General features: G+C 43.1%; 2 pseudogenes; both read right to left on the bottom strand.

The window, feature by feature from the left end:
• The window catches only part of LOC122584612, a 1188-nt pseudogene extending 230 nt beyond the window's left edge, over positions 1–958 (bottom strand).
• Positions 959–1368: 410 nt separating this feature from the next.
• LOC122584607 lies at positions 1369–3074 on the bottom strand (annotated as a pseudogene).
• Between the last annotated feature and the right edge of the window lie 4058 nt (positions 3075–7132).

Genomic DNA, 7132 nt, shown 5'->3' with positions numbered 1-7132 from the left:
ACTATAGGACTTCTTTTTCTAGTAGTAAGATTTAGGGTTTTTTCGTTCCTTCTCTTCGATAAGAATATCGATTTGAAATGATAAAAATTCCTCTTTATTCTCTTGTGTTCAGCGAAAGAACTGCCTAAGCATACTTTTTCGGATCCAAACTTCTTTGTTCTTTCTAAGTCTTCGTCTTGCATAGAAGAACGCAACTGTTGCAAAACGGGTCTTTCAGTAGTAGGCGGCATCCCCTCTTAGTTTTAAGTAAGCGGAACCATTCCGTTTTGGTTCTTCTCCACATTCTTACCGGGCTATCCAGGATTTTCCTATTATTTTAGAAACTAAAATTTCGATATAGAAGAATCTCCTTATTTCTGAATAGATTATAGCATCATTTTCTTTCAAAGATATGAAATCACCTTGGGAAACTTGAAAAGAAGTAATGCTGACTATTACATTATTCACACAAAGCCTTCGATGACTTATCAGCTGCCTTGCTTGAGGAAGAGTTTCACTAAAATGGAGACGAACCAGAATAACGTCCAATCTTGTTTCTAGATTGAGTAGAAAAGGGATATATGAAGTTCGTTCTGTTCCTCTATGCATCTCTGTGATGGGTAAATCTCCATAAAAAAGGGACAACTTTCGTGTAGTTTGTAATTGGATGTAACTATTCAGATTTTTTCGAGAATAAATCATTCTCTTAATAGATCTCGTCTTGTTCCTCAATCTTCGAAGAATGCGGCGTTGTATTATTGTAAGTTCCCTGTTCCAAACATTTCCTTCAAGTAGACGACAAGTTTTAAATCTTAATGCAGGCATTCCTCCCTCACATGCTTTTGCAACAGATTCTTACTAAGACCGGTCATCCCCATAGACACGGCCATTCTTGGCATCTTCACTGTTGCCCCTCTTCTCAAAGCCCCCCAGTAATGTTTGGCTTGCCATCCCCCATGGTCACGTCACTTGGCGTCCCCTTTTTTCTTTACTTCACAGAGCTTCCCATCTCCTGGAAGTTATTGAGGAAAAAAAGCTAAGCGGCGGGCGGGCCCCCGGTAAAGTGCGAGTAGAATTCACGGTAGATTTGTGAATTTCTACCGTTTTTTTTTATATCTTCCAAAAATAAATTCAAATTAGCAGCCAGGAGATTTCGTTGAAAGGGGTCTTGCAAAGAGCCTACCTGCTCCGCCTTCTCTTCAAGAAAGCCATAGGCCTCGGTGCGTATACAGCCCTCGGGGGACATCCTTATGGGCCTATAATATGGGGAAGGCGAAGTATCTCGGGGAGATTCCGATCGTTTCGCATCAGAAGAAGGAGCTTGTTTTGCAACTGACCTTTCTTTCCAACACGCGGACCTCAAACATCTCCGTGTCCACTATTTCCCGCCTATGGGAAATATTTAGAGCTTGCTCCAAGTGATCGCGAACAAGCCCTCATACTCCCCTGGATTATCTGTGGAGGAAGGTTGTAGTAATCACGGCTCTGGAGACTTCGTATCCGAGCAAAAAGTTCGCGCTCTCCTAGCGCGTTGATCCACTCCACCTGCGGTGGCAGGACCACCGGTTCCCCATATCGGTTTAGACTAACGTTAAGGTCTATGCCTGCTATAGGCCGTATCGGCTCCATGGCGAAAGCCGGTTCTCCTACCATAGCAAAGCTAACTACGACCGCTAACGCCACAGAGAGTGCCGCCCAGCACTCCCCGAAATGATTCCGCCTCGCCACACGCGAGGAGGGTACAGCCAGTACAGGGGCTGCGGATGTGACAACATCACGCAGAGACGTGTTGGCCGGTACGACCAGCCCGCTTTCGCGGGGTAAACTATTTTTGACCGCCGCGTTCTCATTCAAGTAAATACAGATTAAGATCGTAAAAACATAAGCTTGTAATATAGCTACACCTAATTCCAGACCGGTTAATGCAAGAACTATAAATAAAGGACCAAGATCCCCTATAAAATACAAAATATCATTCATACATAGCATAGTCCAAGCGAACCCACTTAAAATCTTTACTAAACTATGACCGGCCATCATATTAGCAAATAAACGTATTCCTAAGCTTAATGCGCGAAAACAATAAGAAATTAGCTCAAGAAGTACTAAAAAAGGTGCTAACGGCAGTGGGACTCCTGCGGGTAATAAGAAGCTTAAAAAATGAAGCCCGTTTCTTTGAAATCCCACTATAGTAATGCCAATAAAAAGAGAAAATGAGAGACCTAAAGTAATGAGAAAATGACTTGTAACTGTGAAGCTATAAGGTATCATACCCTGAAGATTACAAAATAACAAAAAAGTAAAAGTGACCAAGATGCAAGGGAAAAACTTTTGTTTAACATTTCCGGAAAGACCCCCTATTTGTTCATTTACCAGGTTCAGCACGAAATCATAAATAAGCTCTACCAAGGATTGCCAAGCATTTGGTACTAAGTTTCCTCCTCCTTTTTTAGTAACAAAATGAATCAGAAGTAGGACTAAACTGAGAGTTAGCAGCATAAACAAAGATGAATTTGTGAATGAGAAATACAAGTTTCCTATCTTCATAGGAATCAATGGGATAATGGAAATTGCTCAAGTGGACTGGTGATCGTCGGAGGTGTCCCCCCTGCAATGTTGTTGAATTGTTCTAGGGCATAGTCATAGTTGTTGAATTGTTCTAGGGCATAGTCATAGTTATCACCGTTTAAATGTTCTATAATCTCACACGGTTTCCCCTCAAGAATTTGAACTGGTATCCCCTCAAGAATTTGAACTGGTTTCCCCTCAAGAATTTGAACTGGTATCCCCTCAAGAACTTGAACTGGTGGGTTCCCAATTTGAATTGGTATCCCCTCAAGAATTTGAACTGGTGGGTTCCCAATTTGAATTGGTATCCCCTCAAGAACTTCTTTAAAGTAAGTAAAGGGATTATTAGGTATTTTCTCAACGCGAATACTCTGAAGACCGTAACTTAGAAAAGACATCAAAAAGAAAGCTTTCTTGTAGTTCCGCTTCTTGCTCTAAAAATTAGGAAAGACTTAAAGGAAATAGTAGGCTTGCTTGGTCCGACCAAGAAAGAAATGGGACTCTTTGGGCATTGCTTGAGATAAGTCAAGACTGACTATCTATATACGCAATATTTTGAAAGGCGAAGGGTTAGTACTTTTTCCTTCTCGTAGTTCTATTAGTACTTTTTCCTTCTCGTAGTTCTACTTGTTAATTAAAAAGAGCTAGAACAACGGGGAAAGAGCTGGGAGTTCGGCTAAGGGAAGTGGGGAAGGGAATGAGGAAGGATAAGACGGAAGACGAGAAGCCGGCCAAGCAGTTGCTTTAAAAAGGCAAGCTGTAGGAGTATAGGTAGTTCATAGAGGTAGTTAAATACTCCATCTTCTCGTGGTTACTATTCGGTGAAGTAAGAGGATGCAGGAAAAGAAGAGATACAGGAAGCGGCTAAGAAAGTCATCAGGTAGGTAAGCAAGCCTGTTTCCTTGACCTTGTAGCGAACTTCTTTTGGTATATGTAGTACTCTTGTCTTCTTATTTCGCTATCTCTCAATTATAGCATACCATTGATTCTGATTACTCTTTGCTTAAGAACATCCAAGAAAAGATATTACTTCTCGCTCCGCTCTAGTAACTAATTAACATGCTAAAATCAATAGGCCATACGGTTCATGCTTACCGAAGACAATCATTCCTTCTTTATCATTGCATGGAGACTGGGGAGTCCGATGCGCGAACCTTTGGAGGACAGGTACGAGGGCTTCAGGAGAAAAGAGTATGAACCGCTTGGTTACTTATCAAAGCTCTTTCCCTCTCTCATTCCACTTTCGGTGGCAACGACTCTTCGAAGAAAGACACTTGTCACTGCTGATGGTCTAACTAAGGAAATGTGCGTATCAGTTTACCTGTATGCGAAGGAAGTCAAGAGACTATATATAAGGCGTCAGGGGCTTTGTTCCTTAGCATATACTATAATACTCTTCAAACCTTGCATTGTATTGCAAGCAAGCTCTCTTTAGATTGCCTATGGAGGTGATCTCGGCGAGCTCACGATCGCTTACCAGTTCCGGTCTCTTTGACCCGGTCAGGTTTCCCTCGTATTATCCATTCCCTTGTGGGTTAGATTGCCTAACCTTCCTCTTCATTGCTGGACTGAGGATTCCTTGAGTAGAGTTGGTAGTACTCTAGGAGTGCCTCTCTTTGCAGATGCCTGTACTTCTCAACAGCTTAGGATCTCCTTTGCTAGACTCCTGATTGAAATGGACATCACTCAGCCTCTACCTACTGAAATTCAGGTTGAAGATGCTTCTGGTAATAACTATACTCAGCCTGTTGTGTATGAATGGAAGCCACCATTCTGTGCTTCATGCAATAAGGTTGGGCATAATTGTTCACAAGCTCAAAAATCTAAACCTTCTAAAGCTAAGACAGTTCTGAAGTTCCTACTACTGAGCCTAGTGTTCCCGTTGTTACTACTGGTCCTGCCTCTACTACTACAGTGCCTCCTTTGCCAGTTGTGGCCACTCCAGCTCAACCTGTCCCTCAAGTGTCCTCTGAATGATGATGGGGGATGGAAAGTGGTGACTAGAAGGTCTAGAGAAGTGGCAAGGAGAGTGATCTATCAAGGCAGCTGCTCTAATTCTTTCCATACTCTTGCTATTGCTGAAGACCAAATTGTGGATAATGCTCAGCCTGAGCCAGGTGGAGAAGTTCAGGCAAACCCTTCTCTCTCCTGATGATTATAGTTTCATGGAGGAGAGTGATTTGTAACAACAAAGCTAGCCCCAAAAGCTTATTTATATGCAGGCTTGCTTTGAGTAACAGGCTGTATACAATGGATAGGATGCTGAAGTGGGGATAGCCGTGTTCAGCTGACTGTGTTCTCTGTGATCAAGGATAAGAAACTGTGGCTCATCCGTTCTTTGAATGTGGATTTGCAGGTGTGGAGTAAAATTCTTACACTCATGCAGATTCATAGGCCTGTGTTACAGTGGAAATCCTGATCGTGGTGGAGCCTAGAGTGAGCGGACAGAAGGCAAGCAAGATTCTTAAAAGACTAGGATTTACCAATTGGATCAGAGTCGAAGCTTTGGGGTTCTCCGGTGGTATTTGCTTGCTTTGGCGCAATTCCGAGTTCGATGCCGACTATGTTTATTCGAATCCTCAACTTCTTCACTGCTTAGTGACGAAGAGGAAGACAAGAGAGTCGGTGCTCGTCACTGGTGTGTATGGGGAAACTAATCCTTCGGGGCGCATGGCTCTATGGGATTCTCTGAAGACGATTTCCGGAAGTCTTAATGGACCGCGGCTTGTCATGGGGGATTTTAACATATACTTGTCTCCAGAAGAAAAAAGTAGGGGTGCTACACCAAGTACTCAATCGATGGGGGCTCTCAAAGATTGCATCATCGACGCGAATCTCTTTGACCTTGACTGTGTTGGCGATAGGTTCACCCGGGAGAAAGAAGGGGTCAAAGAACGCTTGGATTGGGCTTTTTGTAACCAATCTTGGGCAGCTAAGTTCCCCCCGGATTCAGGTCCCACCATACGTCTGTACAAAAACATCATAAACCTTTCACAGATTCGTCTTCCTTTACTGTAAAGTGAGGAACTTATTGACACGAATGAACTAGATCAGTTGCTTCTCCCCATTCTATATGAACTTCCGGAGAAAGATTGACAGCATGTTGAGCTGGCCACAACCCACTACTGTCAAGGGGTTGAGAGGCTTTTCTGGGCAGGCTATTACCGAAAATTTTGAAAGGGGTATGGGGTTATCAGCAAGCCACTGACCAATTTACTGAATAAAGATAGCTTCACCTGGAATGAAGAAGCAGCAAGGGCTTTCAGTCGTGTTCTGATGCACACCAAGTCTTTGTCACAAGTTCTGAGTGAAGTTGTGCTCGTTCTTGTGCACCTCTGCGTAGTCTTAAAAGATGATGTTTTCCCCAAAGTTTACCCAGATCATCTCCTTAGCCCAGGTCTGTCGAGCCTCAATGAACTGCGGGTAGTTTCACTCATAGCAGTGGTAACTGCGCCTTCGCTCATTGACTATTCATTACCTTCATACTCAAATGAATAGCCATAGCTGCAAAGAACAAGAAATGATCACCTTTACTCCCTGATAGTAGTATGCCGGGCCAAAGCTTCCTTGGTCTCATCCCAAGATGAGAGGTTCTTTTTTAGTCTTGATGGGAAAGCTGTTCCTTTTAAGTACACATCGGTAGAATGGGATTGATGCATAGGCAGCAAGGGAAAGGATAGGAAGAAAAGACAGGGAAAAGGAAGCCCTTTGACACCGTTTTGCAATTCTCAGTAAAGATTACCGAGTTGAGGATGGGATAAGTGCCATAGAAAGCTAAGAAGGAAAAGCAAAAGTACTAAGAACTTTATACGAAAGAAGCCTTAAGTTGTTGGGGTATAGTTATGTTATAGGTGCGGACAAAGCTGGTAACGCAAAGCACGCACGTTGGATGCAAGGTTCAGTGTTAGCCGAGGAGAATTGACCGATAGGACTGAATCAATCGCAACACAATGGGGTTCGGGTCTTTTATAACTCAGCAGGAGTGGATTATGCTACTGAGAAAAACCTTTCCAGTTGAATTAAGAGGACATTCCGATACTGCAACTAAAGAAAGAAGGTGACCTATAAGCCTTTATCCGAGACTTATTCAGCTCCTGCTAAACCATTCGTTTTTAAAAGTCTTTACAGGACCTCCCTGGTATAAGAACCTGTCGGAGGCCTCTTACAGTAAGGAATCAGCTATGGAATTTCCTCTGTAGGGAATCTTTGACTTGATGCCCCACCCCATACTCAATTTATCAAGGAGAGTTTGACCATCCTAGAACGTTAGAGTACAAGAGGGGTATTTATCAATTGAGTTTGTCACACATGGAATCTCAGATGTGGAAGTTTTCTTCCGGCTGCACTCTATGTCTCACCTAAGATCCTTAGTCTATCCGAGGCTATCGTTAACTGGGCACGATAGAACAGTCAGTACCTCTGGATGGGGAGATTGCTCTGGTTCGTGCGCATTAGAAGTAGACATGAACGGTTGTCTTAGCGCTCATCGAAGCATGAAAGACCTTGCCTTTGAGGGATTCCTTCTCGCTTGCTTGCTGTTGTAAGAGCAGCCTGGAAAAGTCTAGCAACACTTGCTTAGAGGTCT

This window comes from Erigeron canadensis, unplaced genomic scaffold, assembly GCF_010389155.1.
Source record: "Erigeron canadensis isolate Cc75 unplaced genomic scaffold, C_canadensis_v1 Conyza_canadensis_unscaffolded:58, whole genome shotgun sequence".
In the NCBI taxonomy this organism is placed as follows: domain Eukaryota; kingdom Viridiplantae; phylum Streptophyta; class Magnoliopsida; order Asterales; family Asteraceae; genus Erigeron; species Erigeron canadensis.
This window is presented reverse-complemented; position numbering and strand designations above follow the sequence as displayed.